General features: G+C 39.9%; 1 protein-coding gene across 1 annotated transcript in view; it reads right to left on the minus strand.

The window, feature by feature from the left end:
- The window catches only part of LOC135516251 (lysine-specific demethylase 6B-like), a 165,816-nt gene extending 154,073 nt beyond the window's left edge, over nt 1–11,743 (minus strand). The window contains 1 exon segment of the mRNA XM_064940402.1: nt 11,161–11,743. The gene's annotated coding sequence lies outside the window, so the exon portion shown is untranslated.
- Nucleotides 11,744–17,926: the final 6,183 nt, after the last annotated feature.

A 17,926-nucleotide genomic window follows, 5' to 3' on the forward strand; every position in this document is an offset into this window, starting at 1 on the left:
GTACAGGTAATATGTACAGGTAATATGTGCAGGTAATATGTGCAGGTAATATGTGCAGGTAATATGTGCAGGTAATATATGCAGGTAATATGTGCAGGTAATATATGCAGGTAATATGTACAGGTAATATATGCAGGTAATATATGCAGGTAATATGTGCAGGTAATATATGCAGGTAATATGTGCAGGTAATATATGCAGGTAATATATGCAGGTAATATATGCAGGTAATATATGCAGGTAATATGTGCAGGTAATATATGCAGGTAATATATGCAGGTAATATGTGCAGGTAATATAAGGTAATATATGCAGGTAATATGTGCAGGTAATATATGCAGGTAATATATGCAGGTAATATGTGCAGGTAATATATGCAGGTAATATGTACAGGTAATATATGCAGGTAATATATGCAGGTAATATGTGCAGGTAATATATGCAGGTAATATGTACAGGTAATATGTGCAGGTAATATGTGCAGGTAATATATGCAGGTAATATGTGCAGGTAATATATGCAGGTAATATGTGCAGGTAATATGTGCAGGTAATAATATGTGCAGGTAATATGTGCAGGTAATATAGGTAATATGTACAGGTAATATATGCAGGTAATATGTGCAGGTAATATGTGCAGGTAATATGTGCAGGTAATATATGCAGGTAATATGTGCAGGTAATATATGCAGGTAATATGTGCAGGTAATATGTACAGGTAATATATGCAGGTAATATATGCAGGTAATATGTGCAGGTAATATGTGCAGGTAATATATGCAGGTAATATGTGCAGGTAATATATGCAGGTACTATGTGCAGGTAATATGTACAGGTAATATGTGCAGGTAATATGTGCAGGTAATATATGCAGGTAATATGTACAGGTAATATATGCAGGTAATATATGCAGGTAATATGTGCAGGTAATATGTGCAGGTAATATATGCAGGTAATATGTACAGGTAATATGTGCAGGTAATATATGCAGGTAATATGTACAGGTAATATGTGCAGGTAATATATGCAGGTAATATGTGCAGGTAATATGTGCAGGTAATATGTACAGGTAATATATGCAGGTAATATGTGCAGGTAATATATGCAGGTAATATGTGCAGGTAATATGTGCAGGTAATATATGCAGGTAATATGTGCAGGTAATATGTGCAGGTAATATGTGCAGGTAATATGTGCAGGTAATATGTGCAGGTAATATGTGCAGGGTGCAGGTAATATGTGCAGGTAATATGTGCAGGTAATATGTGCAGGTAATATGTGCAGGTAATATATGCAGGTAATATGTGCAGGTAATATGTGCAGGTAATATGTGCAGGTAATATGTGCAGGTAATATATGCAGGTAATATGTGCAGGTAATATGTACAGGTAATATGTGCAGGTAATATGTGCAGGTAATATATGCAGGTAATATGTGCAGGTAATATATGCAGGTAATATGTGCAGGTAATATGTACAGGTAATATATGCAGGTAATATATGCAGGTAATATGTGCAGGTAATATATGCAGGTAATATGTGCAGGTAATATATGCAGGTAATTTGTGCAGGTAATATGTGCAGGTAATATGTGCAGGTAATATATGCAGGTAATATGTGCAGGTAATATAAGGTATGTGCAGGTAATAAGGTAAGGTAATATGCAGGTGCAGGTAATATGTGCAGGTAATATGTGCAGGTAATATGCAGGTAATATGTGCAGGTAATATGTGCAGGTAATATATGCAGGTAATATGTGCAGGTAATATGTGCAGGTAATATGTGCAGGTAATATGTGCAGGTAATATGTGCAGGTAATATGTGCAGGTAATATGTGCAGGTAATATGTGCAGGTAATATGTGCAGGTAATATATGCAGGTAATATGCAGGTAATATATGCAGGTAATATGTGCAGGTAATATATGCAGGTAATATGTGCAGGTAATATGTGCATATGTGCAGGTAATATATGCAGGTAATATGTGCAGGTAATATGTACAGGTAATATGTGCAGGTAATATGTGCAGGTAATATATGCAGGTAATATGTACAGGTAATATGTGCAGGTAATATGTGCAGGTAATATATGCAGGTAATATGTACAGGTAATATATGCAGGTAATATGTGCAGGTAATATATGCAGGTAATATGTGCAGGTAATATATGCAGGTAATATGTGCAGGTAATATGTACAGGTAATATGTACAGGTAATATGTGCAGGTAATATATGCAGGGTACAGGTAATATATGCAGGTAATATGTGCAGGTAATATATGCAGGTAATATGTGCAGGTAATATATGCAGGTAATATGCAGGTAATATGCAGGTAATATGTGCAGGTAATATATGCAGGTAATATGTGCAGGTAATATGTACAGGTAATATGTGCAGGTAATATGTGCAGGTAATATGTGCAGGTAATATGTGCAGGTACAGGTAATATGTGCAGGTAATATGTGCAGGTAATATATGCAGGTAATATGTGCAGGTATATATGCAGGTAATATGTGCAGGTAATATGTACAGGTAATATGCAGGTAATATGTGCAGGTAATATATGCAGGTAATATGTACAGGTAATATATGCAGGTAATATATGCAGGTAATATAGGTAATATATGCAGGTAATATGTGCAGGTAATATAGGTAATATGTGCAGGTAATATGTGCAGGTAATATGTGCAGGTAATATGTGCAGGTAATATGTGCAGGTAATATATGCAGGTAATATGTGCAGGTAATATATGCAGGTAATATGTGCAGGTAATATGTGCAGGTAATATGCAGGTAATATATGCAGGTAATATGTGCAGGTAATATATGCAGGTAATATATGCAGGTAATATGTGCAGGTAATATATGCAGGTAATATATGCAGGTAATATAGGTATATATGCAGGTAATATGTGCAGGTATATATGCAGGTAATATATGCAGGTAATATGTGCAGGTAATATATGCAGGTAATATGTGCAGGTAATATGTGCAGGTAATATATGCAGGTAATATGTGCAGGTAATATGTGCAGGTAATATATGCAGGTAATATGTGCAGGTAATATAGGTAATGCAGTGCAGGTAATATGTGCAGGTAATATGTGCAGGTAATATGCAGGTAATATGTGCAGGTAATATATGCAGGTAATATGTGCAGGTAATATATGCAGGTAATATGTGCAGGTAATATGTACAGGTAATATGTGCAGGTAATATATGCAGGTAATATATGCAGGTAATATGTACAGGTAATATATGCAGGTAATATATGCAGGTAATATATGCAGGTAATATATGCAGGTAATATATGCAGGGTATATGCAGGTAATATATGCAGGTAATATGTGCAGGTAATATATGCAGGTAATATGTGCAGGTAATATGTGCAGGTAATATGTGCAGGTAATATGTGCAGGTAATATATGCAGGTAATATGTGCAGGTAATATATGCAGGTAATATGTGCAGGTAATATATGCAGGTAATATGTGCAGGTAATATATGCAGGTAATATGCAGGTAATATATGCAGGTAATATGTGCAGGTAATATATGCAGGTAATATGTACAGGTAATATATGCAGGTAATATATGCAGGTATGTGCAGGTAATATGTGCAGGTAATATATGCAGGTAATATATGCAGGTAATATATGCAGGTAATATGTGCAGGTAATATATGCAGGTAATATAGGTAATATATGCAGGTAATATGTGCAGGTAATATATGCAGGTAATATGTGCAGGTAATATATGCAGGTAATATATGCAGGTAATATGTGCAGGTAATATATGCAGGTAATATGTACAGGTAATATATGCAGGTAATATGTGCAGGTAATATATGCAGGTAATATATGCAGGTAATATATGCAGGTAATATGTGCAGGTAATATATGCAGGTAATATGTGCAGGTAATATGTACAGGTAATATGTACAGGTAATATGTATGCAGGTAATATATGCAGGTAATATGTACAGGTAATATGTGCAGGTAATATATGCAGGTAATATGTACAGGTAATATATGCAGGTAATATATGCAGGTAATATGTGCAGGTAATATATGCAGGTAATATATGCAGGTAATATATGCAGGTAATATGTGCAGGTAATATGTGCAGGTAATATGTACAGGAAATATGTGCAGGTAATATATGCAGGTAATATGTGCAGGTAATATATGCAGGTAATATATGCAGGTAATATGTGCAGGTAATATATGCAGGTAATATATGCAGGTAATATGTGCAGGTAATATGTGCAGGTAATATGTGCAGGTAATATATGCAGGTAATATGTGCAGGTAATATGTGCAGGTAATATGCAGGTAATATGTGCAGGTAATATATGCAGGTAATATGTGCAGGTAATATGTGCAGGTAATATATGCAGGTAATATGTGCAGGTAATATGTGCAGGTAATATGTGCAGGTAGGTAATATGTGCAGGTAATATATGCAGGTAATATGTGCAGGGTGCAGGTAATATGCAGGTAATATGTGCAGGTAATATATGCAGGTAATATGCAGGTAATATGTGCAGGTAATATGTGCAGGTAATATGTACAGGTAATATGTGCAGGTAATATGTGCAGGTAAGGTAATATGTGCAGGTAATATGTGCAGGTAATAGGTAATATGTGCAGGTAATATGTGCAGGTAATATATGCAGGTAATATGTGCAGGTAATATATGCAGGTAATATGTGCAGGTAATATATGCAGGTAATATGTGCAGGTAATATATGCAGGTAATATGTGCAGGTAATATGTGCAGGTAATATGTACAGGTAATATGTGCAGGTAATATATGCAGGTAATATATGCAGGTAATATGTGCAGGTAATATGCAGGTAATATGTGCAGGTAATATGTACAGGTAATATGTGCAGGTAATATGTGCAGGTAATATGTGCAGGTAATATGTGCAGGTAATATATGCAGGTAATATGTGCAGGTAATATGTGCAGGTAATATGTGCAGGTAATATATGCAGGTAATATGTGCAGGTAATATATGCAGGTAATATATGCAGGTAATATGTGCAGGTAATATGTGCAGGTAATATGTGCAGGTGCAGGTAATATGTGCAGGTAATATATGCAGGTAATATGCAGGTAATATGTGCAGGTAATATGTGCAGGTAATATGTGCAGGTAATATATGCAGGTAATATGTGTGCAGGTAATATATGCAGGTAATATGTGCAGGTATATGCAGGTAATATGCAGGTAATATATGCAGGTAATATGTGCAGGTAATATATGCAGGTAATATATGCAGGTAATATGTACAGGTAATATATGCAGGTAATATGTGCAGGTAATATGTGCAGGTAATATGTGCAGGTAATATGTGCAGGTAATATATGCAGGTAATATATGCAGGTAATATGTGCAGGTAATATGTGCAGGTAATATGTGCAGGTAATATATGCAGGTAATATGTGCAGGTAATATATGCAGGTAATATGTGCAGGTAATATGTGCAGGTAATATGTGCAGGTAATATGTGCAGGTAATATGTGCAGGTAATATATGCAGGTAATATGTGCAGGTAATATATGCAGGTAATATGTGCAGGTAATATATGCAGGTAATATGTGCAGGTATGTGCAGGTAATATATGCAGGTAATATGTACAGGTAATATGTACAGGTAATATGTGCAGGTAATATATGCAGGTAATATGTACAGGTAATATATGCAGGTAATATGTGCAGGTAATATATGCAGGTAATATGTGCAGGTAATATGTGCAGGTAATATGTGCAGGTAATATGTGCAGGTAATATGTGCAGGTAATATGTGCAGGTAATATATGTATGCAGGTAATATGTACAGGTAATATGTACAGGTAATATGTGCAGGTAATATGTGCAGGTAATATGTACAGGTAATATGTGCAGGTAATATGTGCAGGTAATATGTGCAGGTAATATATGCAGGTAATATGTGCAGGTAATATGTACAGGTAATATGTACAGGTAATATGTACAGGTAATATGTACAGGAAATATGTGCAGGTAATATGTACAGGAAATATGTGCAGGTAATATGTACAGGTAATATGTACAGGTAATATGTGCAGGTAATATGTACAGGTAATATGTACAGGAAATATGTGCAGGTAATATGTACAGGTAATATGTACAGGTAATATGTGCAGGTAATATGTACAGGTAATATGTACAGGTAATATGTGCAGGTAATATGTGCAGGTAATATGTACAGGTAATATGTGCAGGTAATATATGCAGGTAATATGTACAGGTAATATGTGCAGGTAATATGTACAGGTAATATGTACAGGTAATATGTGCTGGTAATATATGCAGGTAATATGTACAGGTAATATGTACAGGTAATATGTACAGGTAATATGTACAGGTAATATGTACAGGGAATATGTACAGGTAATATATGCATGTAGGCGGTGGCAACCCATCATTCAGGTTGGGTTTTGAGCCCTACATTTTAAGCTAAAAAAAAGGTTGCCTGTTTTTCATGTTATTTTGGAATTAATATGTGTCATATATCAGTTTGCAAAAATAAGTTCATAAAGCCGCATACAAACATGGTCTCTTTTATTTGTATTTTTTTAGTAAGACAGCTCCAAAACGCAGGTGCAGCTCAGTGCTTTATGTGGTGGTGGGGCAGCCAGCGGAAAATACGTAGCGTAGGGGTTGGTAATGTTCTCTAGTTGCGCCGTGATTGGCTCAGTGTTCTGTCACTCATGGGGAGACTACATCACCGCCAAATCTAAGGGTAGAGCAACATTGGCCATGCTATCAATCCAGCATGAATTCTGCCGTGCTCAAAACAACTGTTAACTCGGATCTGGGAAATCTGACTTCAGTGAGTTCAAGACAACTGGGAACTCGGGAAACAATTGAGCTCTGACTGGGAAAATACGTTTTGAACGGTCATCCAGCTCGGAATTGTAAATCGGGAACTTGGGCTTCTTTCTCGATCTACGACCAGAAGATCACTGATGTTATCATTATTCGACCTTGTTTTTTTCAGAGTTCCCAGTTGTCTTGAAAGCACCATAAATTCAGAAAATGCCAGACTTTGATGACAAAGTTTGATGACAAAATTTTCCAATGAAGGACCGCCGCTCCACCTTCCTGTTCAAGTGAGCACAACACAACAAGATGAGTCCAGAAATGTATTGTATACTGATGCATAAATTATGTAATATGCCAGGGAAATATGTATACTGTAGCTAAGAAAGTAATACTAAGTGTATGTTGTGTAGTAAGTTGTTAGTAGCCCATGTGCCTCACCCTAATAATTTGGTTTATTTTCACCTCTTAATTTCACCTACTGTTCTGACTTGGTGGGTCACATGTAGCCTATAACCTGTTTTAGAGAAATGTAATCATTGCATTTTATTTACACATTATTTTACCAGGTAAGTTAACTGAGAACACGTTCTCATTTGCAGCAACGACCTGGGGAATAGTTACAGGGGAGAGGAGGGGGATGAATGAGCCAATTGTAAACTGGGGATTATTAGGTGACCGTGATGGTTTGAGGGCCAGATAGGGAATTTAGCCAGGACACCGGGGTTAACACCCCTACTCTTACGTTAAGTGCCATGGGATCTGTAATGACCTCAGAGAGTCAGGACACCCGTTTATCGTCCCATCCGAAAGACGGATATTGTAAGAGCATTCACTGTCTGCTTATATGCTCCCTTTTCTTATCCTACGGTTCTGACTTGGTGTACAGGGAGAATAATGTAAGAACGGGCCATGTTCTGAATTCTGTTGCTGTACATTTCAAAAGTGCTGAATAAATAGTTACATTGACTACGTCCGTCTAAGCTCGCTCATTAATGTCTTAATCAAAATTACAGATTGCCTCTTATCCGCTTGTCATCCCCTTGTGCCATATGTTTGTATATCTCAATTGTCAGTAGAAACCACATTTGTTTAAGCAAGGCAGCCATATCAGCTATGCTTTTTTTAAAGGCAGTAAATGAGGCTGAATGAACCGTTGCCAGACAAGGCTCTGCTGATAGCCAGGTGTAGCAGCGGTAAGGTGATGGGAATGCTGTTGGCCCTAACAGTTTGTGGATACCATGTGTCACCGTTATAGTGCAATTAATGTATTGTTTAGTGTTGTGTAGTAGCTTTGCTGGCATGCACCCACCCCCCCAAAAAATGTGTTTGCCCCACCAAGATGTACATGCTAAAATCGCCGCTGCATGTAGGTAGGGGTAAAGGTGACTAGGCAATCCGGATAGATAATAAACAGAGTAGCGTATGTGAAGAATGTTAAAGTGTGTCGATGTGTGAGTGTGTGTTGCGTCAATGGGTGCGTTCGTAAATTCACTCTGGCTATCTACTCCGATTTCAGAGCCCCCTCTGCTGGTGCCAGAGCGCAGAATAACTGAGGAATTTACCTACGCTCAAAACCCCTTGAATATGACAAGTGTCAGTAAACCTCGGAGAAAAATCATAATTCAATTGTTGCCAGCAGCAACGTTACAGTCACCAACGCTCTGGATAACATGAACCCGTCTAATCAGCTCTGCTTGGGCGAGTAAAATGGTCAGCTGTTCTCTCATTTGTGTCTGGAAGTAGCTAGCAAGTTAGACAACGTTAGCCAGTTAGCTTGGGTGCCGTTTTGAGGTCAGAACGCTCAGATCAACCCAGAATTGACTCCTCGGCCAGAACGTCCAGTGTGCGCTCTGAACACTCCGGAGCAAAAACGCTCTGAATTTACGAACGCACCCAACATGTTTGAATTGTGTCACTATTTCTATTTAATTTGGTATCTTCTCTTTAACTCTGTATTGTTGGTATAGGACCCGTAAGTAAGCACTTCACTGTTAGTCTACACCTGTTGTCTACGAAGCATCTGACAAATACAATTTGACTTGATTTAATCTCAGCTACAAGTATTTTCTTAGTGACTACTAGTAATAACCTAGAGGAAGAAAAAAACCGCACACCTATTTAGGCGAGGTGCTGGCTAGCGGAGTAGAAAACGTGAAAATAAAAGAGGGCCGCACACTAGGAGCTCAGACAGCCAAGCTGTCTTCATCAGGGTATAATCACAAACACTGCGGGATGACTCGTTTATATAGTGTCAAAAGACACAGGTGTCTGTAATCATGGCCAAGAGTGGCCTAATATCATTGGTTAATTATCTAATATTAAAATGGCATACAAAGAACAGCATACAAACAACAAATGGATAGCATACGATCATAAACTCATTTTCGACTACACAAGCTTACAAACAATTACAATGGCAAAGTCACAATAATGGCTTCAGATCAAAGTCTACGTTGAGACCGAAGGGAGAAAGGGTCTTTAATTAAGTTAAAGATCCAGGCAGCCTCTCGTTTTAACAATAAATTATCAAGGTCACCCCCTCTCCTAGGGAGGGTGACATGTTCGATGCCAATATAACGCAGAGACGAAATCGAGTGGCCTGCCTCCAAGAAGTGGGCCGCAACTGGATAAGTAAAGTGTTTACACCTTATGGTGCTACGATGCTCTAAGATACGTACTTTTAATTCGCGCTTTGTTTTACCCACAATTTTTACCACAAGGACAAGTTATAAGATAAATAACTGCCTTAGTGGAGCACGTAATAACACCTTTTATTGGGATCGATTTCCCTGTTTGTGGGTGTTTGAGGGATCTACATTTATAAGTGCATTGAGCACAGCCATGACATTTGTAATTTCCATCCAGTAGGGGCGCAAATAGACGTTGTTCAGGAATATCTTGGGGGTGGTAAATCAGAGTGGACCAATTGGTCTCTAAGATTTCTGCCCCGCCAGAATAAGACCAAGGGAAGGTTCGAAAACACATTACCGAGACTTTCATCGGATTTTAGAATGTTGCAATGTTTGAACGATTCCCTTAATTTGTTCAGAACGCTTTAAATAGCGGGTAGTTAGAACACAAGAATGCGTCTTTTTGCGAGACCGCCCTTGAAAAAGGTCATGTCTCGTTTTGTTTTTAATTTTCTCAATGGCAATATTAATCTGATCATTTTTGTAGCCCCTCTCCTTGAACTTTCTTTGCGTCTCAGACATATTTCTGTCAATCTGTTTTTTGCAAAATCTTTTGATTCGACAGAATTGGCTGTAGGGCAAATTATTTTTCAAGCGAAGTGGGTGCCAACTATCAGCCCTCAATAAACTGTTACGATCAGTAGGCTTCCTGTAAAGCTCGGTGGTAATCTATCAACGTCAAAATAAAAGCTTCGGGTGGATGTTGCCTAACCATAACCTTTTAAAACTTCCAACAGAAGACCATGATAGCCAGGCAGAGCCACGTCAAGCCCATTTTATAGACCTGTGGCGTCCTCTAGTGGCGAAAATAAGGACGTGAATCAAGTGGGCGGAGATAGAACTGGCAAGGATATGGAGATTTTTTTTTTTACATTGAACAAATTCAAACGCTTTTCCTGGAAATTCTACGGAACCCGCCACAACTTCACCACATGACATTTCAGAAAGAAAATGCGACACTCCTTCCCCGAACACTGGAAGGCCTAGATTCCATTCAATGGCCGCGGTTACTTAACCAATATTTAATTAAATATCACAGACAGGACATTTTGGACCCTGGCACCACCGAGAAAGATACAACTTCAAGCCACATGTAGGTTTTGATCACGTTTTAGAAGAGTAAAAAGGTTGAACCGAAAGCAGCACATCAGCCCGTCACTAGGCGATTACAACATCGTCTACTCATACGGGGTTCCCGTAAACCCATCGTTATTGTAACCAGATGACCATATTGCAAACACTTTCGATATTACTAATTGTGAAAGGATAAAACACAGCTGGCAGAAACACAACATGCAAAATGCGTTTGCTACTTTTCCTAAAGCCTACGTCTTAGTAGTTTTAGGCAACGAATAGGAAACTTCGCATCTACCTTGTTACGTTGTAGTAGCCTGTGTAATAAATGTTTGGAACAATGCATCCTAATTAAGAGATGATTATGCGCGTTGGTTACCATCGTTGGACATAGCATACCAGTAGCCTATAAAGTAGGCATTAACTCAATACCATTCGTTCTAGATCTAATTTTGGCTAAACATTCTCTGATACGGCAATTCTGGTTAATTATGCAACATTATAAGCCTGTGTTAATTAGTCTATAACAGTAAAATCGTTTATCGTACCTGTTTGTGCATGCTGCTTTCTCATGGGAGGTGCCGTTGCTGCACACTGTAACAGAAAAAAAACGGCGTAACACATCTTCTTTCCACACGAATGACGTTCGTTCAGCCACGTAGCCTCCCAAAACCGTTCCCCAAATGAAGTAACAGCTGAATAATGTGTCAAAAATCCTTACTCCGTTTAGAAAATGTCGTCTTGCAGAAACTGTACACGCAGATACATTATGAAATCGTTGCTTGGGAGAGATGAGAGCATTTAGAGAATCAGCCATGGGCATGGCACAACGATTAGTCTCGTGTTGTTGCACAATTTCAAAGCTGTACAGTAATTTCTAATCTTGCATATCGTCTTCCAAAATGAATGTATAGCCCTCTCGCAGAATAATTGACCATTCCGTTTCAAAATCGCCAAGTACGTAGCTGCTACAACCGCCAGTATAGGCCACACGCATGTTCAATTCAAACAAGCCTTTAGATATCAATATATTTTAGGACACCGGGACCAAAGCGGCGATGGATACTAAGAAATTGCGCAGTTCTTAATCAATTGAAACGCATAGTGTTTCCCCAACTCTTCTGTTGTAATGGCTCTTATCTTCCTCCTCCCTCCCTCTCGCTCTCTCTCTCTTTCCCTCTCATGCAGGTTTATTTTTGGTGGACGAGTCTTGGCCATAAACTGCCAGCCTTATTACTCACTGGCAAACACACTGAAGGGCTTGCTGAAATGCCCTTAGCGCTCTATTCTTCAGAGCACAAATGACCCTGATTTTCCATTATTTGAGGGTTTGATCAATAATTTCTGCTATAATTTCAGTTGGACATAATGCAAGTCCATAAGGGGCATTTAGGATTTATAAAGTTATTTTATATAGTGATGTTTTCATAATAATGATTTCCTTTAGATAACATGCCAGTTCACCACCTTGGATACTAGTTAGTTTACTAAACACACTATCAAGGGTTAGCACATTGGATTTTACAAAACATTTTTCTAGGAATAGTGGATCTCGTTTTACAGCATTTAATTGAATAAGCAGACTGGAAAGGTTTGCTTCCAATAGAAAATGCCTCAAACAAACACCAGAGGAGTTCTGTAAAAGACGAGACAAGGTCTTTATTTTTACTATTGACCCTTTGAAACACACACACACACACACACACACACACACACACTCCTCTTCTTCAGAAAGTGTAATGCACAATAACGACTGTACATGTTACGTTGAGTTTTCTCATCTCAAATTAAAAATACGTTTCTCGCTTTCAACAAACAAGACTGAGCCAACACTTTCCCTTGCAACACTGCCTCAGAGGAACTTAAAAGCTTTCAACAAACAAGACTGAGCCAACACTTTCCCTTGCAACACTGCCTCAGGGGAACTTAAAAGCTTTCAACAAACAAGACTGAGCCAACACTTTCCCTTGCAACACTGCCTCAGGGGAACTTAAAAGCTTTCAACAAACAAGACTGAGCCAACACTTTCCCTTGCAACACTGCCTCAGGGGAACTTAAAAGCTTTCAACAAACAAGACTGAGCCAACACTTTCCCTTGCAACACTGCCTCAGGGGAACTTTAAAAAAAAAAAAAGCTAATTTGAATTCAGCATGTTGCTATGAGCTCCCGAACAACAACTGGTAGCACACGCACACACACACACACACAGCCCAGACCTGGGCCACATAAAGAGGCCCTTAACGGTCTCTCCATCTCTTTCAGAAGGCATTCCCACCTGAATACGGCCTTGAACTGGAGGGAGGCGCTCACTCCCTCCCTCCTTCACAACCGTTTCTTCTGTTTCCCTTTCTCCCCAGCCCCTCTCTTGGTTTCCCCTCCTTTGAATAACTTTGTGTTGAAGCCTGTTACAGTGTGTGTGTGTGTGCCTGTGCCTGTGTGTGTGTCAAGAGTGAGTACTCGCTCAGCAAATGTCTCTTGATTTAGTTCATTAGAATGCCCCTCCTACTTCCACTTTGAGAAAATGTGTTAGCATAAATATTTCCATCATCTCGTTAAGCACATTGTGTGTGTGTGTGTATGCACACAGTTTGCCATCCTGACATAAAATGTGCCAATCAGACATTTCAGCACTTTGCCAATCCTACAAACACAGAAAGTTGAAGCATATACACACACAGCAGGGTTTTTTTCTGGATCAAACAGGGGCTTAGGTGGTGGGTGTGGCAATGGGAGGAGTTGGCGCTGGATTTGAGATGGAGCTGAGAGAAAATGCAATTCTGTGCATTATGCCATGGCTAATGCAGTGTTCTTCTGCTGAAATGTAATAACAAAATCAATACTGCTAAATTAATTGTTTTTGGAATTTGAAATTCTTACTGACTGTCTTCTCTTTTATTTTGGGGATTGTTCATTCTCAAAGATTATATTATTAAAATATATATACATTTTCTCTCTACTTTCTATCCAAGGTTTTAGTAATTTAAGTTCACACTGAACGTGTTTTTCCATCCCAAGAAATAAACAATTTTTAGACATTAGGGCTTGAACTCCTTCTTGATCTTCCTTAGTGACATCTGGATGTTGTGAATGTCTCTCTGTGTTACTGTGTCTTCTGTGTGAAATGTTGTTTACCTGTGCAGGAATATACACTGCTCAAAAAAATAAAGGGAACACTTAAACAACACAATGTAACTCCAAGTCAATCACACTTCTGTGAAATCAAACTGTCCACTTAGGAAGCAACACTGATTGACAATAAATTTCACATGCTGTTGTGCAAATGGAATAGACAACAGGTGGAAATTATAGGCATTTAGCAAGACACCCCCAATAAAGGAGTGGTTCTGCAGGTGGGGACCACAGACCACTTCTCAGTTCCTATGCTTCCTGGCTGATGTTTTGTTCACTTTTGAATGCTGGCGGTGCTTTCACTCTAGTGGTAGCATGAGACGGAGTCTACAACCCACACTAGTGGCTTAGGTAGTGCAGCCCATCCATAATGGCACATCAATGCGAGATGTGGCAAGAAGGTTTGCTGTGTCTGTCAGCGTAGTGTCCAGAGCATGAAGGCGCTACCAGGAGACAGGCCAGTACACCAGGAGACGTGGAGGAGGGCAACAACCCAGCAGCAGGACCGCTACCTCCGCCTTTGTGCAAGGAGGAGCACTGCCAGAGCCCTGCAAAATGACCTCCAGCAGGCTACAAATGTGCATGTGTCTGCTCAAACGGTCCGAAACAGACTCCATGAGGGTGGTATGAGGGCCCGACGTCCACAGGTGGGGGTTGTGCTTACAGCCCAACACCGTGCAGGACGTTTGGCATTTGCCAGAGAACACCAAGATTGGCAAATTCGCCACTGGCGCCCTGTGCTCTTCACAGATGAAAGCAGGTTCACACTGAGCACATGTGACAGACGTGATAGTCTGGAGACGCCGTGGAGAACGTTCTGCTGCCTGCAACATCCTCCAGCATGACCGGTTTGGCGGTGGGTCAGTCATGGTGTGGGGTGGCATTTCTTTGGGGGGCCGCACAGCCCTCCATGTGCTCGCCAGAGGTAGCCTGACTGCCATTAGGTACCGAGATGAGATCCTCAGACCCCTTGTGAGACCATATGCTGGTGTGGTTGGCCCTGGGTTCCTCCTAATGCAAGACAATGCTAGACCTCATGTGGCTGGAGTGTGTCAGCAGTTCCTGCAAGAGGAAGGCATTGATGCTATGGACTGGCCCGCCCGTTCCCCAGACCTGAATCCAATTGAGCACATCTGGGACATCATGTCTCGCTCCATCCACCACCATCCATTTAGTTGCACCACAGACTGTCCAGGAGTTGGTGGATGCTTTAGTCCAGGTCTGGGAGGAGATCCCTCAGGAGACCATCCGCCACCTCATCAGGAGCATGCCCAGGCGTTGTAGGGAGGTCATACAGGCACGTGGAGGCCACACACACTACTGAGCCTCATTTTGACTTGTTTTAAGGACATTACATCAAAGTTGGATCAGCCTGTAGTGTGGTTTTCTACTTTAATTTTGAGTGTGACTCCAAATACACCTTCATGGGTTGATACATTTGATTTCCATTGATCATTTGTGTGATTTTGTTGTCAGCACATTCAACTATGTAAAGAAAAAAGTATTTAATAAGAATATATCAGTCATTCAGATCTAGGATGTTATTTTAGTGTTCCCTTTATTTTTTGGGAGCAGTGTATATATACAGTGGGGCAAAAAAGTATTTAGTCAGCCACCAATTGTGCAAATTCTCCCACTTAAAAAGATGAGAGGCCTGTAATTTTCATCATAGGTACACTTCAACTATGACAGACAAAATGAGAAAAAAAATCCAGAAAATCACATTGTAGGATTTTTAATGAATTTATTTGCAAATTATGGTGGAAAATAAGTATTTGGTCACCTACAAACAAGCAACATTTCTGGCTCTCACAGACCTGTAACCTCTTCTTTAAGAGGCTCCTCTGTCCTCCACTCATTACCTGTATTAATGGCACCTGTTTGAACTTGTTATCAGTATAAAAGACACCTGTCCACAACCTCAAACAGTCACACTCCAAACTCCACTATGGCCAAGACCAAAGAGCTGTCAAAGGACACCAGAAACAAAATTGTAGACCTGCACCAGGCTGGGAAGACTGAATCTGCAATAGGTAAGCAGCTTGGTTTGAAGAAATCAACTGTAGGAGCAATTATTAGGAAATGGAAGACATACAAGACCACTGATAATCTCCCTCGATCTGGGGCTCCACGCAAGATCTCACCCTGTGGGGTCAAAATGATCACAAGAATGGTGAGCAAAAATCCCAGAACCACACGGAGGGACCTAGTGAATGACCTGCAGAGAGCTGGGACCAAAGTAACAAAGCCTACCATCAGTAACACACTATGCCGCCAGGGACTCAAATCCTGCAGTGCCAGACGTGTCCCCCTGCTTAAGCCAGTACATGTCCAGGCCCGTCTGAAGTTTGCTAGAGAGCATTTGGATGATCCAGAAGAAGATTGGGAGAATGTCCTATGGTCAGATGAAACCAAAATAAAACTTTTTGGTAAAAACTCAACTCGTCGTGTTTGGAGGACAAAGAATGCTGAGTTGCATCCAAAGAACACCATACCTACTGTGAAGCATGGGGTGGAAACATCATGCTTTGGGGCTGTTTTTCTGCAAAGGGACCAGGACGACTGATCCGTGTAAAGGACAGAATGAATGTGGCCATGTATCGTGAGATTTTGAGTGAAAATCTCCTTCCATCAGCAAGGGCATTGAAGATGAAACGTGGCTGGATCTTTCAGCATGACAATGATCCCAAACACGCCGCCCGGGCAACGAAGGAGTGGCTAAATGGGATATATTTATTTTTTTATTTATTCGAAGGAGTGGTAAGAAGCATTTCAAGGACCTGGAGTGCCCTAGCCAGTTTCCAGATCTCAACCCCATAGAAAATCTTTGGAGGGAGTTTCAAGTCCGTGTTGCTCAGCAACAGCCCCCAAACATCACTGCTCTAGAGGAGATCTGCATGGAGGAATGGGCCAAAATACCAGCAACAGTGTGGGAAAACCTTGTGAAGTCTTATAGAAAACGTTTGACCTCTGTCATTGCCAACAAAGGGTATATAACAATGTATCGAGATAAACTTTTGTTATTGACCAAATACTTATTTTCCACCATAATTTGCAAATTAATTAATTAAAAATCCTACTATGTGATTTTCTGGATTTTTTTTCTTCTAATTTTGTCTGTCATAGTTGAAGTGTAACTATGACGAAATTTACAGGCCTCTCATCTTTTTAAGAGGGAGAACTTGCACAATTGGTGGCTGACTAAATACTTTTTGCCCCACTGTATGTAATGGACATATAATGGATTTCAATGGCAGAAAAATCCCTGCACAGGTAAACAAGATTTTACACAGAAGACACAGTAACACACAGAGACATTCACAACATCCAGATGTCACTAAGGAATATCAAGAAGAAGTTCAAGCACCCAGAGTTCTCATGGCACATTCATTCATACAGTCTGGGAGTGCCCTTTTGGCAATCAGTGGCTTCATCTATATCAAACATTTTGTCCAAATGCATTCCATGTCTTTGCAACGTGCTCCTGCTTAATGATGAGTTTTCACTTAACTTAACATACAGGTATAGAAGTAGTTGGCTTGCCAGACTAATAGCAGCCAAGAAAATGGTTGCCTTACGATACGATGGCAAGCCCCACACACTCTGCCACACCAGCAATGAATTTCCTCATTCCTGGTCGTAGCTCAACTTGAATGACCAATCTCTTGAATGCATGGCGCAAAGTCAGACAATGTTAATATGGACTACAACCCGTGGCAGTTTAAAATCACTTATTTGATGTACATTGCCTTCGGAAAGTATTCAGACCCCTTGACCTTTTCCACATTTTGTTACGTTGCAGCCATATTCTAAAATGTATTCATTTGTTCCCCCCCATCAATCTACACACAATACCCCCTAATGACAAAGCAAAAAATAATTTATAAAAATAAATAATGAAATATTACATTTACATAAGTATTCCGACCCTTAACTCAGTACTTTGTTGAAGCACTTTTGGCAGCGATTACAGCCTCAAGTCTTCTAGTGTATGTCGCTAAAAGCTTGGCACTCCTGTTTTTGGGGTGTTTTTCCCATTCTTCTCTGTAGATCCTCTCAAGCTCTGTCAAGTTGGATGGGGAGCGTCGCTACACAGCTATTTCCAGGTTTCTCCAGAGATGTTAGATCGGGTTCAAGTCGGGCTCTGGCTGGGTCACTCAAGCACAATCAGAGGCTTGTCCCAA

Source organism: Oncorhynchus masou, chromosome 27 (genome assembly GCF_036934945.1).
Source record: "Oncorhynchus masou masou isolate Uvic2021 chromosome 27, UVic_Omas_1.1, whole genome shotgun sequence".
Taxonomy (NCBI): Eukaryota; Metazoa; Chordata; class Actinopteri; order Salmoniformes; family Salmonidae; genus Oncorhynchus; species Oncorhynchus masou.